General features: G+C 35.6%; 1 non-coding gene across 1 annotated transcript; it reads right to left on the reverse strand.

The window, feature by feature from the left end:
• Positions 1-12526: 12526 nt before the first annotated feature.
• Positions 12527-12633, reverse strand: LOC128777567 (U6 spliceosomal RNA). Its single transcript, XR_008422785.1, has one exon. It is a non-coding gene; the product is annotated as a U6 spliceosomal RNA (small nuclear RNA).
• Positions 12634-20788: the final 8155 nt, after the last annotated feature.

Below are 20788 nucleotides of genomic sequence, written 5' to 3' on the forward strand. Positions count from 1 at the left end.
GTCATACATAGTGTTGCTAGCTGGCAAATATAGAAAAAGGTGAAGGTAATTGCCCTTATAAGAGATGATTAAGAATAAGTTCATAAAGGCATAGAATCTTTGAATGGGAAATTGCCTGAAAGGCACTTAATTAAATCTCCAGTTGGATTCAGGAATTTGCTCAGGGTCTCATCTGATCTAACTTTAGGAGGATGAGAGAGTAGAGTCTTCACAGGGAAATCCTTTAGACAATCTTTGTGCTTGCTCAAACATATAGCTGTGTTATTTCTGGTCACCCTTTGGACCAAATGACTTAGCTCTCCCAAAGAAGAAAAATAGCAGACAAAAGGAAGAAATACTGAGAAGAAAGGTAACTATATATATATATATATATATATATATATATATAAACATTATGCATACTTAATTACTAGCCCTCAAGGACACTAAATCCAAAAGAGTAATATATTTAGCAGTGGCAGCAAGTATTCAAGGGATTACAATTGATTCCAGAATCACTCAGGTTTGTCCATGGATGCCCATGTGGAGGTTCAACACAGAAAGGGCACTGATTCCTACTTCAGGTCCACCACCACCTTCAAAGGCATGAGGGAGAGGTAAAGAGCCCTGCCATCCACACCTTTAAGAGGTCAGCATGTCTGTGAAGCAGACGTTTTAATCCACATGTACACTGGAGCCCCAAACTCCTTCATATCTTACTAGTGATGTGTATCATGAACCTGTGGGTCAGAAGAGTAACCATTTATAAAACACACTTGAGTTATTATGAGAGGCTGTTGTTTCCCAGGGAAGTGTTGTTTGGTAATTAACCATAATAGAAATGTACTTGGTGATAGCAGTCTCTTCCCGTTCTTCTTAAAAATGGTTCACAAACTTTCCACAGGAATCTAAGAAAATATATGTAACTTATTGATAGGAATGTATTATTGATCAGGTTCTTCTCTAGTTCATTTAATTCTTCCATCTGAAGAAGCTATGGGGCCCTAGGATCCAAAGACCATTTGTACTTCCTTTGATATCAGACAAATGAAAATTGCATACATTCTAATTGGATATTATTTTGATACATACTATTATTTCCCACTGCTGCATGGTTACAAATCATATCCCTAGTGTTGTATAGCACTAAAATTTACACATCATAGGGATGCTTGAAGGCTTACAACACCCTCCATTCTCTAACCTTTATCAAACACACTGGATCTCATGTTTAGCCAATTCATAAATAGATGAGTTTTCGCATTCTGGATTTTGGAAGGATCTTGGTTTTCTTAAAGATGTAAGTGAATGTTTGAAAATATAGTGCATCTTCATACGTACAGCAATTTAAATTTTAAAAAATTGTCTATATTTTTAGAGATTGGGACAATATTCATCTATTATATTTCCATTTTGTTTTTACTTGTGTTTCATTTGGAAGGTTGAAATGCCTGTTTTGTCCTGTATCCTGTCACTAAACGACCAGGAGATCATCAGTTGAATTTCAATAGAAAAAAAAAATTAAGTGTTGTGCCAATTGCAGAACTTTGGCAGCATAATAGTGGTATTCATGAGGTTTTCTATGCTATACATAGGGTTCTAGCACTGATAATAAGAAAAGTTGTAAAGTCTTCTTATACATACTTAATACATACTAATCAAGGCAAAAAGGACACAAATGGGCTAATCTGACAGAAAGGGGCATGGATCCTTGGAAAGAAAGATCAGAAATTGTTATGGAAAGATTCCTTGCTTTTTCCCCAGCTGCCTCATCTTAGATGGAAAATCTGTGAGCAATAGAAGAATTTCCAAATGTCATATTAGTAGAGCTTGAATTCAAAGGATTCTTTAAAAAATGGGAAAAATTAAAATTGGGGGAAATATGTAATTTAATTTTGAATATCTTTGAGATGCATATACACTTTTTTATCAAACAATTCATCTCTACTTTTGAAGTGAAAAATTTGCACCAATAGTTTGAGACAGTTTTATGGTGTAATTTGCCTGATAAGATTACTTTTTTTCCCCCCTAAATAACCTTTTCTATGACACTATTTGGTTATAAATTATTTTGACCTCTACAGAACACACTTCAGTCTGCAGAGTAGTGTTTTGGGGATTTGTATGGAAGATGGCATCAAGGTGATTGCAGAGGGAGGAAGCTTCATTGCCAGAAGCTCATTCATTAATTTCCAGATTCATGGTTTGTGAATCAACCACCAAGAACTCAGAACCGCTTGGCTAGGAATAAGAGTGGTTGTAATAGGTTCAGCGACAGGCATCAGTTATGCATGTCAGAGAGCAGTATGGTTCAGTGTTCAGTGTTTTCATCCTTCATGTATTTCCAGACTTGAAGGAAAATGTTAAATTGGGTTGAGTTAGAGGAATATTTAACAGTAATCATGACCTTGTCATTTCCTATCAATATTGCTGATATAAACAGTGCTATTTCACCCCACTGGTATTGATATTCTAACAGGTAATTTGTGTTGTACCTATATGCCTACTTTTCTAACCAAATCTGTTCTATATTAGTCATAATTGGTAGTATATTGGCTGGATTGATTGTAAGAAACAGAAGCCATGGGGCGCCTGGGTGGCTCAGTCGGTTGAGCGTCTGACTTCAGCTCAGGTCATGATCTTGAGTTTTGTGAGTTGGAGCCCCACGTCGGGTTCTGTGCTGACAGCTCAGAGCCTGGAGCCCTCTTCGGATTCTGCGTCTCCCTCTCTTTCTGCCCCTCCCCCGCTCATGCTCTGTCTCTCTCTCTGTCAAAAATTAATAAACATTAAAAAAATTTAAAAAAAGATACAGAAACCTACTAGTTAACTCAGACTAAAAGAAATTTATTAGTAACATGGTGGACAGCCTTTGAAGAATGAAAGAAAATATGAACACTCAATACTCAAAAGGAAAAATAAAACAGAGTAGTCCTTAGGAATAGCTGGTTTACCCAGCTTTGTCAATCCACACCTTCCCCATCATGGAGAGAGTACATTTGTTGTTTTTGCCTCCAAGATCACTTGCAATATGGTAGAGGCAGTTCCCTAAATGAAAATCAAGGTGCTTTTATCAAAAGGAGGAAGGAAATATGCTGGAAATAAAAAATAACACATGTCCACTACTTAAACCTGTAACTGCAATTCTTAATTAATTTCTTTCTGTGAAGAAAGTTTGACATTTACCTCCTTTTTTAAAAATGGTTAATTTAATCTTATAAAATTTAAATCCAAATTAGTTAACTTATAGTGTAATAATGGTCAGGAATAGAATTTAGTGATTCATCACTGCCATATAACACCCAGTACTCATTCCAACAAGTGCCTTCCTTATTGCCCATCACCCATTTAGCCCAGCCCCCATTGCAACTCTCCTCCAGCAACCCTGTTTGTTCTCTGTATTTGAGTCTCTTATGGCTTGCCTCCCTCTCTGTTTTTATCTTATTTTTCTTTCATTCGTTCTATGTTCATCTGTTGTGTTTGTTAAATTCCACATATGAATAAAAATCATATGATATTTGTCTTTTTCTGACTGACTTATTTCATGCTTAGCATAATACATTCTAGTTCCATCCACATTGTTGCAAATGGCAAGATTTCATTCTTTTTGATGGTGCAGTAATATTCCAGTGTGTGTGTGTGTGTGTGTGTGTGTGTGTGTGTGTGTACATATCTTTATTCATTCATCAGTCAATAGCCATTTGGGTTCTTTCTATATTTGGCTATTGTTGATAGTGCTGCTATAAACTTTGGTATGCATGTGCTCCTTTGAATCATTTTTGCATCCTTTGGATAAATACCTACTAGTGTAATTGCAGGGTCATAGGAGAGTTTTATTTTAACTTTTTTGAGAAATGTCCACACTGTTTTCCAGAGTGACTGTACCAGTTTGCATTCCCACCAACAGTGCAAGAGTGTTTCCCTTTCCCCACATCCTTGCCAACATCTGTTGTTTCCTGTGTTGTTCATTTTAGCCATTGTGACAGGTGTAAGGTGATACCTAATTGTGGTATTGATTTATATTTCACTGATGATGAGTGATATTGAGCATCTCTTCACGTGTCTGTCAGCCATCTGGATGTCTTCTTTGGAAAAGTGTCTGTTCATGTCTTCTGCCCATTTCTTCACTGTATTCTTTCTTTTTTGGGTGTTGAGTTTGATAAGTTTTTTTTATAGATTTTGGGTACTAACCCTTTATCTGATATGTCATTTGCAAATAACTTCTCCCATGCCTTCAGTTGCCTTTTAGTTTTGTTGATTGCTTCCTTCACTATGCAGAAGTTTTTATCTTGATGAGGTCCCAATAGTTCATTTTTACTTTTGTTTCCCTTGCCTCCAGAGACATGTCTAGCAAGAAGTTTCTGTGGTCGAGGTTAAAGAGGTTGCTGCCTGTTTCCCCCTCTAGGATTTTGATGGTTTTATGTCTTAAATTTATGTCCTTCATCCATTTTGAATTTATTTTTGTGTATGGTTTAAGAAAGTGGTCCAGGTTCATTCTTCTGCATGTCGTTGTCCAGTTTTCCCAGTATGATTTGCTGAAGAGACTGTCTTTTTACCATTGGATATTCTTTCCTGCTTTATTGAAGGTTAGTTGGGCATATATTTGTGGGTTCATTTATGGGTCCTCTATTCTATTCTGTTGATCTATGTGTCTGTTTTTATGCCAGTACCATACTGTCTTGTGATTGCCTTTGTAATACAGCTTGAAACCCAGAATTATGATGCCTTCATGTTTGTTTGTTTTTTTTTTCAACATTACTTTGGCTATTCAGGGTCTTTTCTGGTTCCACATAAAAATTTTATTCTTGTTTATTCTAGCTCTGTGAAGAATACTGCTGTTATTTTGACAGAGATTGCATTGAATGTGTAGATTGTTTTGGGTGGTATCGACATTTTAACAACATTTTTTCTTCCAATCCATGAGCATGGAATGTTTCTCCATTTCCTTGTGTCTTTTTCAATTTCTTTCACAAACTTTCTATAGTTTTCAGTGTACATATATTTAACCTCTTTGGTTAGGTTTATTTCTAGGTATCTTATGTTTTTTGATGCAGTAAATCGCTCTCCCTCTCGCTCTCCCTCTCTCTCTTCCTCTCAAGATTTCCCTCTCTGTTGACTCATTTTTAGTGTATAGAAACGCTACTGATTTGTATGTTGATTTCATATCTGTGATGTTGCTGAATTCATGTATCAGTTCTAGCAGTTTTTTTGATGGAGTCGTTTCGGTTTTCCACATAGAGTATCATTTATTTTGAAAACAGTGGAAGTTTGACTTCTTTCTTGCCAATTTGTATGTCTTTTATTTCTTTTTGTTGTCTGATTGCTGAGGCTAAGACTTCCAGTACTATGTTGAACAACAATGATGAGAATGAACATCCCTGTAATGTTTCTGACCTTAGTGGGAAAGATCTCAGCTTTCCTCCATTGAGGATTACATTTCTTGAGGGTTTTTATCAAGAAATTCATGCTATATTTTGTAAAATGCTTTTTCTTCATCTTTTTAGGGGATCATGTGGTCCTTATCCTTTCTTTTATTAATGTGATGTGTTACATTGATTGATTTGTCGATATTAAACCAGCCTTGCAGCCCATGAATAAATCCAACTTGATTGTAGTGAATAATTCTTTTAATTTATTGTTGAATTTTATTTGCTAGTATCTTGTTGAGAATATTTGAAGAAGAAATATTCAAAGAAATCGGTCTGGGGGCGCCTGGGTAGCTCAGTTGGTTGAGCATCCGACTTCGGCTCAGGTCATGATCTTACAGTTTTTGGGTTCGAGCCCACATCAGGCTCTGTGCCAACAGCTTGCTCAGAGCCTGCAGCCTGCTTCAGATTCTGTGTCTCCTTCTCTCTCTCTCTCTGCCCCTCCCCCGCTCATGCTCTGTCTCTCAAAAATAAATAAATGTTAAAAAAATTAAAAAAAAAAGAAATCGGTCTGTAATTCTCCTTTTTTGTAGGATCTTTGTCTGGTTTTGCGAACAAGGTAATGCTGGTCTCATATAATGAATTTGGAAGTTTTCCCTTCATTTCTATTTTTTTGGAACAACTTCAAAAGAAAAGATATTAACTCTTCTTTAGATGTTTGGTAGAATTCTCCTGGGAAGCCATCCAGCCCTGGACTCTGGTTTGTTGGGAGGTTTTTGATTACTGATTCCATTTAGTTACTGGTTATGGGTATCAGGCCATGCATATTTTCAGACCACAATGCTATGAAAATTGAAATCAACCACAAGAAAAAATTTGGAAAGACCACAAATACTTGGGGGTTAAAGAACTGAAGAATCAATGGGTTAATCAAGAAATTAAAGAGGAAGTAAAAAAGTACATGGAAGTTAATGAAAATGAAAACACAGCAGTCCAAAACCTTTGGATGCAGTAAAGGCGGTCATAAAAGGGCAGTATACAGCAATCCACGTCTTCCTAAAGAATAAAGAAATGTCTCAAATACACAATCTAACCTTACACTTAAAGGAGCTGGAAAAAGAACAGCAATTAAAGTCCAAAACAATCAGAAGAAGGGAAATAATAAAGATTAGATCAGAAATCAATGATATCAGAATAAAAAAAATAGAACAGATCAACAAAACTAAGAGCTGGTTCTTTGAAAGAATTAACAAAATTGATAAACCCCTAGCCAGATTCATCAAAAGGAAAAAAGAAAGGACTCAAATATAATCACACGTGAAAGACTAGAGATCACAACCAACACAGCAGAAATAAAACAACAATAAGAGAATATTATGACCAATTACATGACAACAGATTGGTTAATGTGGTAGAATTGGATAAATTCCTAGAAACATATGAACTACCAAAACTGGAAGAGGCAGAAATAGAAAATTTGACATGTATGTCCTTACGAGAACATTCATTCATTCATTCATTCAAGAAACGTGTGAATGCCTATTTTTTCCAGATCTTATGCTAGTCTTTGAACTGTGAAAAAGAGAGATGTAGTCCCCAGTCTCATAGGATACATGTATCTCCTACAGAGATATAGTCTCTCTTTACTAAATACTCTCACTGATAGCATGAAATAAGACTTTCTTATGTGGAATGATCAAAAATGTTTCAGGTAGCACATTTATTGTCAATTAATTCTAATTGGAAGGTAGTTGGTTATCAGTATAGGTTTTAGGAGTAGGAAAATAATTTAAATAAAAATGTATTGAAAGAAAATTATTCTATTAGTGGTCTGAAGAACAAACTTGGATTGGTTGTAGGGAGAAGCAGAGGAGGCTGGGGGACCAATTAATTGCCAGAAAATTATCAACTGCTTTCCTTCTAATAAAGTACAGAAAAAATAGAAAAATAAAAATATTAACATTTACTTATTGAGGTCTTCAGTGATTTATATATGTAAATTTACTCTTTCCCACATTGTTTTTTCTTTATAACTGCAGTAAAGAGATACAGGTAAGGTCACTGAGATATAGAAAAGTTTGCCCTAAATTGTTTTTCGAGTGAGTGGAAGAGGTAGGATCAACAGAGGTTAACCTACCAGTACTTTGTTTCTTTAACATTCTTTAACCATTTAACTATTGATAAATGGAGAAGATTAAAAGGATGCATTATGCAGAAAGAAGAGATATTAGTCAAAAAGCTTTATACTTTTGACTGGGACTAACTATGGAGGTTGATAGTTGGGTTTCCTTATCTCAGAGACAGATCTCAATGAGTAGTAATAATTGCCTTGTATCCTTTGTAGTATAAATATTAACACGCATTTATCAATCAAGATTTTATTATAGATTTATGCAGATTAACTTTATTTTTAACAGTGGAGAATTAGATAAAATGCTTCAGATCTTCTGTCACATCTGTGTCACATCTACTACTCTGTCATATCTACTGACTCATTCTCTAGAGAAACGTGGTTGTGAAGTTTGAATTTTATTTCTTAATGTATCTTGGCTTGTTTTCATGTATAAAGGATGGTATTCTCTGTACTGCTCGTTTTTGCATTTAAAATGCCTCATTTGAACAGCTTTGATTGATCTGTTTTTCCTGTTGGGAAGGTTATTATAAAGTTTATTTAGCACCTTTCATATTTCCATTTCCCATTTCCCTGCAAGTCACACTCATTTTTAAACGTGGCAGGCAAGGATCTGTTAAGCCACATTTCCACCTTTGTAACAATCAGTGTAACCTATGTCAATGCTAGGGAAAGACCTAGGTCTTCTATCTTACTTTTTATTTTCCCCTGCAATTGAGACTTTTTTTATTTTTCAGTTTTAGGCTAATTTCCCAGTTAAAACATATTTTTAAGTTTTCAAATAAAGCATTCCTTTTGTATGGAGGGAAACATTTTAATACTCTTCCATATTTCTATTTTATTCCTTGAAAAATCAAGATGTTGGCAAATTAAATGTGTCCAGAAAAGCATAATCAATATAGTGAAGGGTTAGTAAATTATCATGTACAGAGGACAGATTAAAAGAGAGAGGATATTTAGTTTGTAGAAGAATAGTGTGTATTATAAGCTACATTCCTCATTTGTAAAAATGAGGAATGCTTATGCTGCGTAGTTTCAGAGAATAAAACTAGTTACATCCAAATTAAAGGGTAATTTATTTCAGTTCAATATAATGAAATATCTCAATAAATCATATTGTTATTATGCCTCCCATTAATTTATTATTCATTTGTTAATTAACATTTATTCAGTTCTGGGTATAGAAATTAATAAAACATGCATTTTACTCTCATGAAATATATACTTCATCCAGAGTGATGGCTTATGCAACAAACAGAGTATTAGTCTTGTAGTGGAGATGAGTACTGAGTCATCCTTTGGGGCTTTGTGGACAGTAAATGCCTTGACTCATCTAAACTATCCTCTTTCACAGGTTTGCATTAGAGGATCCTCAATAATAGGAAAGAAATGGACCCACTCATCATAAAGAATAGACTTCCTTGATGTGCATGTATACTCCATCCCCCAGGGAGTATTCAAGAAGTATTCGAAACATGGCCCAGTCTGAGATGCAGTTGAAGGTATAAGACATGGCTCAGTCTGAGACACGGTTGAAAGCATTTCAGTATTGATAGGAAGTTTGATACAGATGAATAATTCCTAAGAGCTTTCACAGCTTTAATTTTGTGGACCTACACCTAAAATAGGAAAATGGAAATGCATTCTTTGCCTTCTTACCATCTTAGCCTTAAGAGGTATAGTTCTCTATGGAATTCCCAGAAGATAATCTACTCATATGAGATCTTCACATCATCAAAATCATGGTAACAATTTGAATGTCAAGTAGGTAATATAAAAATAAATACTGATTAAGTCCAATTATCATGTAATATTGAAAACATTTTCTCCAAATAATGCAATGCCTTTATGAAAACAGGACTGGCAACAAAAGCAGCCAAGTATCCCCCTAACATTGATTATGTTTGTGAAAACTGCTTTGTGAAATATGTTCTTCTTAAAATTCAGAATTCCAAATAGGGGAAGGTTAGAATAATGAGGCCATTAAAATGACATGCTGATGGTGATCAATTAAGATATATTATAGCAATATAGACCTTCCTAAACCTGCTTCACTGGGAAGTCTATGTGTAGGACACAGATCTTCATCTTAAGTAAACGTTTGTCTGTGTTTATGGATGTCATCTTGTAGGTTTAGATGCTGCACTAAATTCCACAACAAGGAAAAGGAGAGAGACAGACAGAGAGAGACACACAGAGAGAGAGACAGAGAGAGAGAGACAGAGAGAGAGATACAGAGAGAATTCCCCCAAAGACAACTGCTCCTTGCAAAGAAAAAAAAATTGTAATTTATTTGTACTCAAAGTGTAGTGTTATGATGGATGTTTATAAAAAAAACAAAAGAACATTTGGATCAAAATTTAAATGCTTGGGGAGTGATATGTTTTTAATAGTTTGGGATGAAGTAGTCCTGGAAGGAAAATTATTTGAAAATAAAATACTTGATCTAGTATGAATTTTATGGTTTATATACCATTTTAACAGCAAATGTAATCTCTCTCACTCTTCAAAATAACCCTGTGAGGTCTTCATTAAGGTATCTTAAGGAAATAAGTCTTGCAAGACTGAAAAGATCTGCCTAAAGTTACATCATTAGAAAGTGTCAGACCCAAAACTTAAGTCCACGTCTTCTGTCTCCCTTTTGTGTTCTTATCACTCTACATCGATGAGGACCTCATCTTTGAAATTATATGAAAAGTCAGCAAATTAAGGGTAGAGAAATGACTCCATCTGACAACATTCGTTTGCCACCACTGCTGCATTCAAAGGACCACATGAGAAACTTTGTGTATATTTTGAGTATTGTAGGAAAAATTTTCCTTTTCTGAAGACCCTGTGAGCTTATAAGAGAAAGTAGGAAAATGATAATGGTCATAAGGAAAATTATAAGAGAATCAAAGGTACTAATCCTCAATTTCCTTTTTTTAACTTAATAAGTTTTTTGTTTATGTTTTTTATTATAAAAGTATACAGAAGTCAGAAGGAAATTATGCATAGTTCAACTATGCAGAGGTGATCATTGTTGATATTTTAACTTTTTTCCAGTTTTTATTCTATGAATTTTTATGTAGTTGAGGATCATGTCATAGTTACATATTGTATATTCACTCACATAATATTGTCATAATAATTTTTCCATATCACTAGAATTCTTTGTAAGTAACATTTTTATTACATACATAATATTCCATTTAATGGAAAAGGTATTTAATTGCAACACTTTCCTAATGTTAGATATTTAGGTTGTTTTCAATGTGTCACTCTTTTAGAAAATGTTAGGATGAAAATGTTCTTCTTTTGAAAGTAGAATACCATACCCTATATTGCATTGTTTTGTTATAGAAGTAGATTATGATTTACATAACATAAAATATGATTTATATTATATATTTATAGCAATATAAAATATTATCTTTACAAAACAGAAATTATTAGAATGAGTAGAAACTGTAAACCAGGATAAATAGACAGATAGATGAAAGGGAGAAGAAAAAAAAGGAAAGATTGATAGATTGATAGATAATGGTAGCTTAAGGAAGAAGGCATAAAGAGGGCATTCTAAAGTAATATATATAGAAGCCAGAAGGAATATATTTTCTTGGAGGATAAGGGGTATTGTATATAAAACAAGACTAAGAACTATTGCGTAAATTTGGGGGGATGTATATGATTTTTAGAGATGTTAGAAAGAGGCAACTGAAGTCCTCTTTAGATATTTGATTAGTAGGGAAGTCTTGGAAACCTGATGTATTAGGGTCCAGACAGAGACAGAACCCATATCAGTGATTTCACAGAAAATATTTCATATAGTAATTTTAAGTGGGTATAAAATTGCCCACTATTGAAAGAGTAAAAGAAAACTCTAAGGTGTAGGAGAGATGGCAACTGCTGGAAGCTGCCAGCAGAGGGAGAAGCTCCGCTCTTCTGCACATGGTGTCTTTGGTGTCTCTGAGCTCAGGAGAGAGAGGCATCCTGGGTCTGGTACTCAGACCTCTGAGAAGGGGACCCTGCTGCTATAGAAACATGGGGAGCCATCATGGGGACAAAGACTTGCTGAAGTGCTACTCACAGGAACCACAAACTGACAGAGATCCCTCAGGACAACGAAAAGCCGGGAGCAAATTCTGGCTTCCTCTTCCAACCCTGCAGCCTTTCTCAAGCTCCCTCTATTCACAGAATCTGTTAGGGAAAAGCCACCAAAGCAAAAACTGGTCTCAGGACCAGCTTCCCAGAGGACACAAGGGTGGGTTTGGAGCAGAAAAATATTTTGATAACTGGCATAGCCTGGGACACCTGGGTGGCTCAGTCACTTAAGTCTCCCACTCTGGATTTTGGCTCAGGTCGTGATCTTGCGGTTTGTGAGTTCGAGCCCTGCATGGGGCTCTGCGGGTCGACCTGGGATTCTGTCTCCTCTCTCTGCCCCACTTTCACTCGCTGTGGCACTCTCTCACTCTCTCTCTCTCTCTCAAAATAAATGAATAAACTTAAAAAAATTGGCACCACTCATATCTTCTGACATGGATTGAATAAATAGATCATTGAAGGCAATACACCTATTTAGGATAAGGCACTCAGAGCCAAGACTCACTCCTTCTTTTCTTCTTGGATTGTGGAAGTGAAAAGGCTTCATTCTGATAAATTCAGTTACCATCTTCCTGTGCTTTTAAAGAAAGAGATCTGAAACTCAGGATACACAGGTCAAAGCTCCTACTCTGCCACTGGATTATGTTATGACCCTGAACAAATTATTTACATCGCTTAGACTCAGTTTACTCTTTAATAAAAGGAAGCTATGTCTTTTGTATCTCATGAAGTTTTTGTGAGGACCAAAATGAGATAATATCATGAAAGCACTTTGTATGTCACCAAATCATTGATTTCCTTTCCAAATCCAGATCGTTTCTGAGTATGACAGGGTGAATTTCTATAATATCACTTTTCTCTCCGATGTGTATTATAAACATTGATGGATTTTATGGGTTAATCTTGTTTAGTATGATTGAAATGTATCACTCTCTTGCCTGCCTATTTTTTCCTTTCTTTTTTTTTTTTTTTAAATATGGAACACTTCACGAATTTGTGTGTCATCCTTGCGCAGGGACCATGCTAATCTTCTCTGTATCATTCCAATTTTAGTATATGTGCTGCCGAAGCGAGCACTGTTTTTTCCTTTTTAAAAAAAAGTTTATTTATTTTTTTTTTTGAGAGAGAGAGAGAGAAGGCGTGCACAGGTGTATGTGCACACAAGCGGGAGAGGGGCAGTGAGAGAGTGAGAGTGAGAGAGAGAGAGAGAGAGAGAGAGAGAATCCCAGGCAAGCTCCATGCTGTCAGCACAGAGACTGATCCAGGGATTGATCTCATGTCCCTGAGATCATGACCTGAGCCAAACTCAAGAGTTGGATGCTTAACCGACTGAGCCACCCAGACACCATTTGCCCTTTGCCTGCATATTGTATAGTAACTTCAGTCCCCACTGCCTACATTGTAGTCACATGTTATTTAAGCAACAAATTACATTTTCATCTTCACCTACATTTGCTAAAGTCTTTCTCCATAATATATTTTTGTAAAAATGAAAATAGGCATAGCCTCGTTTGACCTTCTATAATAGAATAGTTTACTTTGTGTGAACACACTGTGTTTTCATGTTTGTATGTAAATCTCTTTATTCTATCACTTATTAATGATTTGTCTGTTTATAACATTCTCCTTGTGAGATTGTAAGCCCTTTGATATTGGAGGTAGTTTTTATTTATTTTTTTTAAATGTTTATTTATTGTGAGAGAAAGGAAGAGAAAGAGTGGGGGAAGGGCAGAGAGTGAGGGAGAGAGAGAATCCCAATCAGGTTCCACAATGTCAGCACAGAACCCTACGTAGAATTAGATTTCACAAACCATGAGATCATGACTTGAGCTGATGTACAGTCAGGTGCTTAACGAACTGACCTACCCAGGCACCCCTAAAGGTAGTTTTTATATCAGTGCTTCTTACAGTGCCTTGCAGGTCACAAGCACATAATTAATACTTTTGCATAATATATTTGCAGAAGACTTGTCAAAACATTATGTTCAATTTGATATAAGAGGTGAAAGAGACAAAGAAACCAAAGATTACAGGTTTGTGAGTCTAGAAATGATGGGAATTTTTATGTAATATAGAAATTTGAAATAAATGATGGATTAGAAGAAAGTTATAAACCCATTTGTCAACATGCTCAGGTTTGGTTGTTAGGAGAATGCTTAGTTGAAATGTTTTGATCAATTAAGAGACTGTTTTTAGAGGGTTGGCAAAGGAGAACTAACTGAGGGACAAAGAACAGAAAGGCCTAGGAGAGTGTCATTCACCTAATAAAATGTATTGAACATATTATTTTGTGCAAGGAATCATTGGTGACTACAATTGATATGATTGCCAACTGTTGTGAAACGCACAGATTTAGTGCTTTAAACTGGTAGAAGCAAATCCCAGAAGTTGGTGTGCTTTCATATTTATTCATCCTTTCAACAGATATTTGCTTAGTACCATTCATAAACATGTTGTTGCGCTACATTCTTGGGGATATAGCAACAAAGAAATCAGAGAGCCTCTGAGATAACTGCAATTAGTATATAAAACCCTGGGGAGCCAGCAGGCAATGGTGTTGAGGCTGCTAGAGGAAGAGGTCTCCTTCAATAGTGTCTGAGCCTGGAAACTTTCTTCTATTTGTCTTAGTCTTCTTGTGAACAATAATCCATGTTCTCTAGCCTCTAATATATCTGACCTAATCATCAACTCCTGGAAAAAAGTATGGACACTGCCTAGAAAAGTACTGCTGGTCTAAAAAGTAGGTGTCCTAGATTCAGGGAATTCCTATCTTGCTAAAGCCAAAGTGTCTTAAGTTCTCTTCTCAGTAGATATTTTTTTTATATTTCAAGGGAGCAGACCACCTGGACACATCTTGAGCAGTTGTTGGGGCATGGTTTGGCTGCATTTGTCCCCATATTGAGCCCTGTGTTTCTAGAGCTTAGTTAAGAGAAGAGATACATTTGCATTAATCACATTTCTGTTCAAAAGCTATTTCCTCAGCAATATCTTTGTATTAAAAGAGATGTCACTCCCTATCCCTTTACTCTTCATTATTTTTCTCATGTTATTAATTGGCATTATCCTCTATATCATCGATTCTTTATATCTATTCTATTTATGGTTTGTCTACCCATTTGAATGTAAATTTTATGAAAACGGAGATTTAATTTTTTTTGTCATTATTGCATCTCCAGTGCCTAAAACAATGCCTGACATATAATAGGTATTTGATACTTACAGGATGACTTTGTTGAATGGAAGACTAGATTTTTGTTTAAGTTCTCCGCCAAAACATCATTTTCATTGTTTCCTTTGCTAAAGATTTTCTTCCACAGGTTTCTCTAGCCCTTTAATATAGGGAACATTCCTAGTACTTGACATAATTTTATAGCTCGATATGGGGTCCAAAATCCAAGCTGGTATCTGGGAAAAAAAAGATACTTTATCTAAGGGACCCAGGCACAAGAAAAGGAATTAAGAGTCTCATTATCGAGTCAGTACTCTTAAATTAAGAAGGGGCTCTTTGGCTAGAGTTGGTACATATCAACCTTCCGTCAAGTAGGCTTGAAGGGTCATTCTCATTAGTACTGATCCAAAGCTCCTTACACTCCTTTCACCTAAGTCTGGATTTTAGCCAAATCTAGACTGAAATAATCTGAAGTGAAGAGTGAAGTGCACCACATGAGAGGAAAGGCAACTGAACTATGCAGAAGCAAAGGACACTTTGAGTTTCTATGTAGCTGTAGCAACTGGAATCCAAACAACCAGTTTACCAAGACATTCCATCAATGGTTACCTGAAGAGTTACAAGGACTTAACTTGCATGACTAAAGTGACCAAAAACCTTAGTCAAATGAGCAGCTTGTTCAAAAGGATACATGCCCCCTATGTTTATTGCAGTATTATTTATAATAGCCAATTATGGAAGGAGCTTGAGTGTCCACTGATAGATGAATGGACAAAGAAAAATGTGGGACACACACACACACACACACACACACACACTGGAATATTTTTCAGCCATAAAACAGAATTAAATCTTGCCATTTGCAACAACATGGATGGAGCTAGAGAGTAGAATTGCTAAGTGAAATAAGTCAGAGAAAGATAAATACCATACTATTTCACTCATTTGTGGGATTTTAAGGAAGAAGAACAAAAAAAAAGAGAAAAAAAGAGAGACATACAAAACAACAACAACAAAAAAACAGACTCTTAGCTATAAAGAACAAATGATGGTTACCATAGTGGAGTGGGGGGAGCAGTTGGTGAAACAAGTGATGGGGATTTAGAAGTGCACTTGTGTTGAGTACAGGGTGATGTATGGAAGTGTTGAATCACTATGTTGTATACCTGAAACTAATATAATACTGTATGTTAACTATACTGGAATTAAAATTTTTAAAAATGAGCACCTGGTAACAACTTTTAAAACATAATACAATGAATAGTCATATGTATGACCAAGGACTATGAAAATATCTGTTTTTAGAAGTTTCAGTGATTATTTCTTTCTGGTATTTAACATTTACCATCCAATGCACAACAAATACATTTTTTTGCAGCAATATAGTTGGAATCTAAAACCCATTAAATCTCAGTTTGTGAGTATCATGTTTCTCTAAAGTTTCACTCAGCCTCTCAGTAAATACTTAACACAAGAAGGATGGGGTAAAATCCTAACTTGCTAATGTTTGAATATAAATACCAATATGCTAGGGCACATATCCAAATGGTTTATGCAGCTACATGAATAAAACTGAATTAGTCTGGAGCTTGTGGTCAAGAATGTCTTTAATGTCAGAGAGGGTACTTAAAGGTAGTGCTACCCTCACTGGTGATGATGAGTTTATATGTCATTGCCTGCTTTCTTGCCTTCTTTTGCTCTGGTTCAAGCAGAATGAAGGATTTTTTTTTTTGTCTGGATGAGATTATCTATAAAAAAACCTTTCAGTCTCAAGCTTCTTGTACCCTCAAACTGTGCTCCTAGGAGTCTTCTGTGTTCCTCTGAACATCATCGAACATCAAAGTCCAGCATGGGAATTGAGGAGATTTTAGTCAGGCATGCACTTCATCCAGAGTAACTCCACTTTTACTTCATTTACATACTGGAGTTTGAAGTATATTTTCACTTGAACAAAGTGTTTTGTGAATAAAAACAAAAAAAAAATTTGGACACAAAGAGAGTAGAGTGGGACTGGGTATAGGCCAATGACGCTCCAGAAAAAAGAACTGGTCTTTGTTAATTATTGATATATCTTTCAATTTGATTTTGGTGATTCCAATGGTCTCTGCATGAAAATGTGGTTAGATCCATTACCTCTATTACTTTTTTTGTATTAAAATATGGTTTGTTGTATCACTCAATTACCAATGCAAGAGACCAGGGCAGGAATTCACGTTCTAAGAAAAAGCACATTAATAAATAGTTTTCATGAAAACAGCGGTTTTCTGTGGAAAGGAATATTGATATATCTGGGCATGCAACTTATTAATTATCTCTGAAGTTAGCTATGCATGATTGACTCTGATGTCTATCACTAAGTATAAGAAAAGTCACTCATGAGAATATATTAACCATGTTCTAAAAACATATTATAGAGACTGATTGATTTAGTGGGAAAGCTTACTTCATATTGACACATACATTTAACTAAGACAATGAGAATGAAAAGAAAATGGTATTTGAAGGTAGGAGTTAATGGAGCAAGGGAAATTGGGAATGCAGAAAAATCACAACCTGAGCTCAAACCAGAGAAAACTTTTGAGTTATATTTTAATGATTATTTGATAGAACACCTTTTTAACACAAGAAGTATTTAACTTGGCATTAATTTGAATCTTAGGTTCTGTGCCTTTGAGAGGCTATGGATTATAATGAGATATAATTATAATTATAATTATAATATATATATATAATTAAAATGATATATAATTATAAGATTATAATTGGAAATTAGAGAGCAGTGACTCTCATTATAAGGACCTCAGATAAGAGGGACATTGAAAAGTCATTGAGTTGAATACCAAGGGGTTGGAGTTCTGAGCTAAGCTTTACCAAACATTACTGACCATAGACAATTAACATTTTCTCTCTTTAGGTCTCAGTGTCTATAATTTCAGGAAATAGAATTAGTCATTCCTAACATTCTTCCCAGCTCTCTCATTATATGAATTAAAACAAAATAGAAAGCTTGGACTCATGGCATATGTGATATTCTATCTATCTGTCTATCTATCTATCTATTCATTCATTCTATTTATTTATTATGAAATCTAGTTGAGATAAAAATAAAATTGATTTTACAGCAATCTGTGTGCAGAGAAAAACAGTTTGAAAACTAGAAGATAAATAGAGGGAGTGATTGTCAGAGGTTATTAATGAAAACACTGAAAAGAACATATCTGGCATCCATAAAAAAGGGACACTGTCCCTCTCAAATTATTTCTGCTTGAGAAGAGAGTGGTCTTTTGCTCCATCCCTCTTTTTATTGGTTCTAATAACTAGAATTTAAGTTTCACCAAATTTGAACATGATTTTAAAAATTCAAAGAAAATTCTACTTCTCAATAATATCTCCTTTCCTAAATCACCAGTATGTATGATAGTTCATCATTTGAGACCTGAATCATTCAGAGTTCTTAATGCAAACAGCAGAAGTTACTCTTACTAGTTTTAACAGGAAGACTATTAGGTAGCCCAAGAAAATTTGTGTGGACCAAGAACTAAGCAGAAATGCTACATATCTAACAGTCACGTGCCCAGGAAACCCATATCAAGACTAACACCAAGGAAGTGTTATAGTAATACACCATTTCTACCACTTGATACTTATAGCTGAGCATGCTCAGAACTCTAAGAAAGCCATCTGAGGAGAAACAAATACCTTTGCTTCCACATTTCTCAGCAAATCTGATGTATTCACGTGTGATTATCCATGAAGGCTGAACGATTTCAGTGTGAGGTGCACAGTATTCCAATTTTTCATGCCTTTTACCCATCTCTGCATTAGATGAGGGCATTGGAAATGTGAAGTCACTGAATGGTAGAGCCTCAAGATGGAAGCTGCTTGGATTCTTGAGTCTCTGGATGGAAGAAATCCAAAACTTGACAAAGAACATAAGTATCTGGCCACACAAGTAAAGAACAGATCTTTATTGTGTGAATTCATTGAGCTAATCCATAATTAATTTATCGGTTATCTGTTAAAATATCTAATGCAAGTTACTATAATAGCACATGGAAAGACAATGGAATTAGTCATGAATATATATGTAACACAGGAAACTAGTTTGATTAGTTTCTAGTCATCTTTTCTGTCACTGGTCACAATGTTGTGCTTATTCATGGATGACTTCCTTTCTACAGTACCATTCCTTGTCCCTTTGCTCTCAGTCAGGATTTTATCTTTACCTGGTAGGGGACCTAGGGAGGTTTCTTAAACCTTTATTTTGAGTGTTTGAACCCATGGATCCTGTTTGTTTAAGGTTGTTATCATCTTTTATCACTGAACATAGAAGGAATAAAGGGCTCCTCTGTGTTCCAGAGGATTTTTTGTGTTTCAGACAAATTCCTTACTGGCTGAAAAATGTAACACCAACCTTGCCCCTTTGATAATCAGGATCAGTTGCTTTAATAGCAGTCTTCTTTGTCTTCTTCTCCTCTTCTCCTTTCTCTCCTTCCTGTTTCCTCTCCTTCCTCTCCTCCTCCTCTTCTTCCTTCCTCACTCCCTCTCTCTCTCCCTTCCTCCTCCTCTTCTTTTCTTTTCTTTTCTTTTCTTCTTTCTTTCTTTCTTTCTTTCTTTCATTCATCTTTCTTACTTTTTGCCTTTGTATTCAGTGATAAGCAAAGTGGGAAATAGTCAGTATTCATGTCAACTCATAATTAAGTGACCCTAATAAATTTTTTTTCTTATGTATTAATATCTTTAAGCTAGCAAAGTCCAAAGTCAAGGAGGAAAACAATAAATACCACCTCTATTTCCAACCATTAATTTTGGTACCCATATATTCTGGTCATGAGAGATACAGCCAGAATAAATAGTCATTAGCTCAGTGAGTGGATCACATTATGAAAGAAAGCACTTTAACTTTGGATGGTAATGTTTTCTAGCTGGTGCTTTAACTGTGTCTTCAGTTGGCAATTCCATATACCAGATGCCAGATGTTTCTGTACGGTTGGATAGCCATTACCATGAACATAAGCCTATTGTATTACTTCTGATGTAAGGTGTGTTTGGAAGCAATGTTGTGGGTGTTCTCACAATAGTGAATTCATTAAGTCCATAGTGCTGTTGTCAGAGAAACAGTGGGCAGGCAGGGAAAATGGCCGTATCTATTCCAGTGAGGCCAAATCATTGCCCCTTTCATGATGGAACTGGCCCAACATATTCAACTTCACACAAGACATCTTGCTAGTTCCCCTAGCTATTGGCCCCCTTTTGAGTTTAACACGTTTCTCTGATTCTGGCAGGTTAGACAGTCAGTATTATCCTCACCTTCATGAGGTGAGATCCGTGTTGTTGGGCATGTATTTAACTGCTTTCCCTGACTCTATACTCATGTTGTGAGTCCTTTGAGCAAACAGTAGAGTAAATGGGGAGTATGACTGACTGCAACCACAACACTGTTACTACATTTCTGTAACTCTAGTCCAAAAGGGTCATTTTTAGTGAGTATTCAAATTCTGACCTCTGGATTATACCTCTTTTCCAGTCTTTGTCAACAATCTTCCAATCTTATTTCTTCCATGTGCCTTGCCGCTGATTCAAAACATTAGCCATTGCAGTGAATCAGTAGATCTATACCCCTGACCATAACATTGAATATACTATGGTTTGTTTAACCATTCATCCATTGAAGGACACCTGTGTGCTTTCCATGTTTTGGACATTTCAAATAAAGTTGCTATGAACCTGTGTTTCGTATGTTTCTGTATGAACTTTGCTTTCATGTTTCTGGGATAAATGCTGAAGGATGTAAGTATTGAGTTGTTTCATAGGTATAAGTAGTATATTTACTTTTTAAAAAAAATAAACTGCCAGACTTTTCTAGAGTGGCTTTCCAATTTCCTATTCCCATTAGCAATGTACAAGTGATTCGGTTTTTCCATATCCTCACCAGCATTTAATGTTGTCACCATTTTTATTTTAGCCATTCTGGTAGCTGTGTAGTGAAGTGTTGAACATTTTTTTTCATGAACTGATATGACATTTACTATGTGAAATATAGCCTCTTTGGTGCCATGTATG

Source organism: Panthera pardus, unplaced genomic scaffold (genome assembly GCF_024362965.1).
Source record: "Panthera pardus isolate Hobbes unplaced genomic scaffold, ASM2436296v1 HiC_scaffold_16, whole genome shotgun sequence".
NCBI lineage: Eukaryota > Metazoa > Chordata > Mammalia > Carnivora > Felidae > Panthera > Panthera pardus.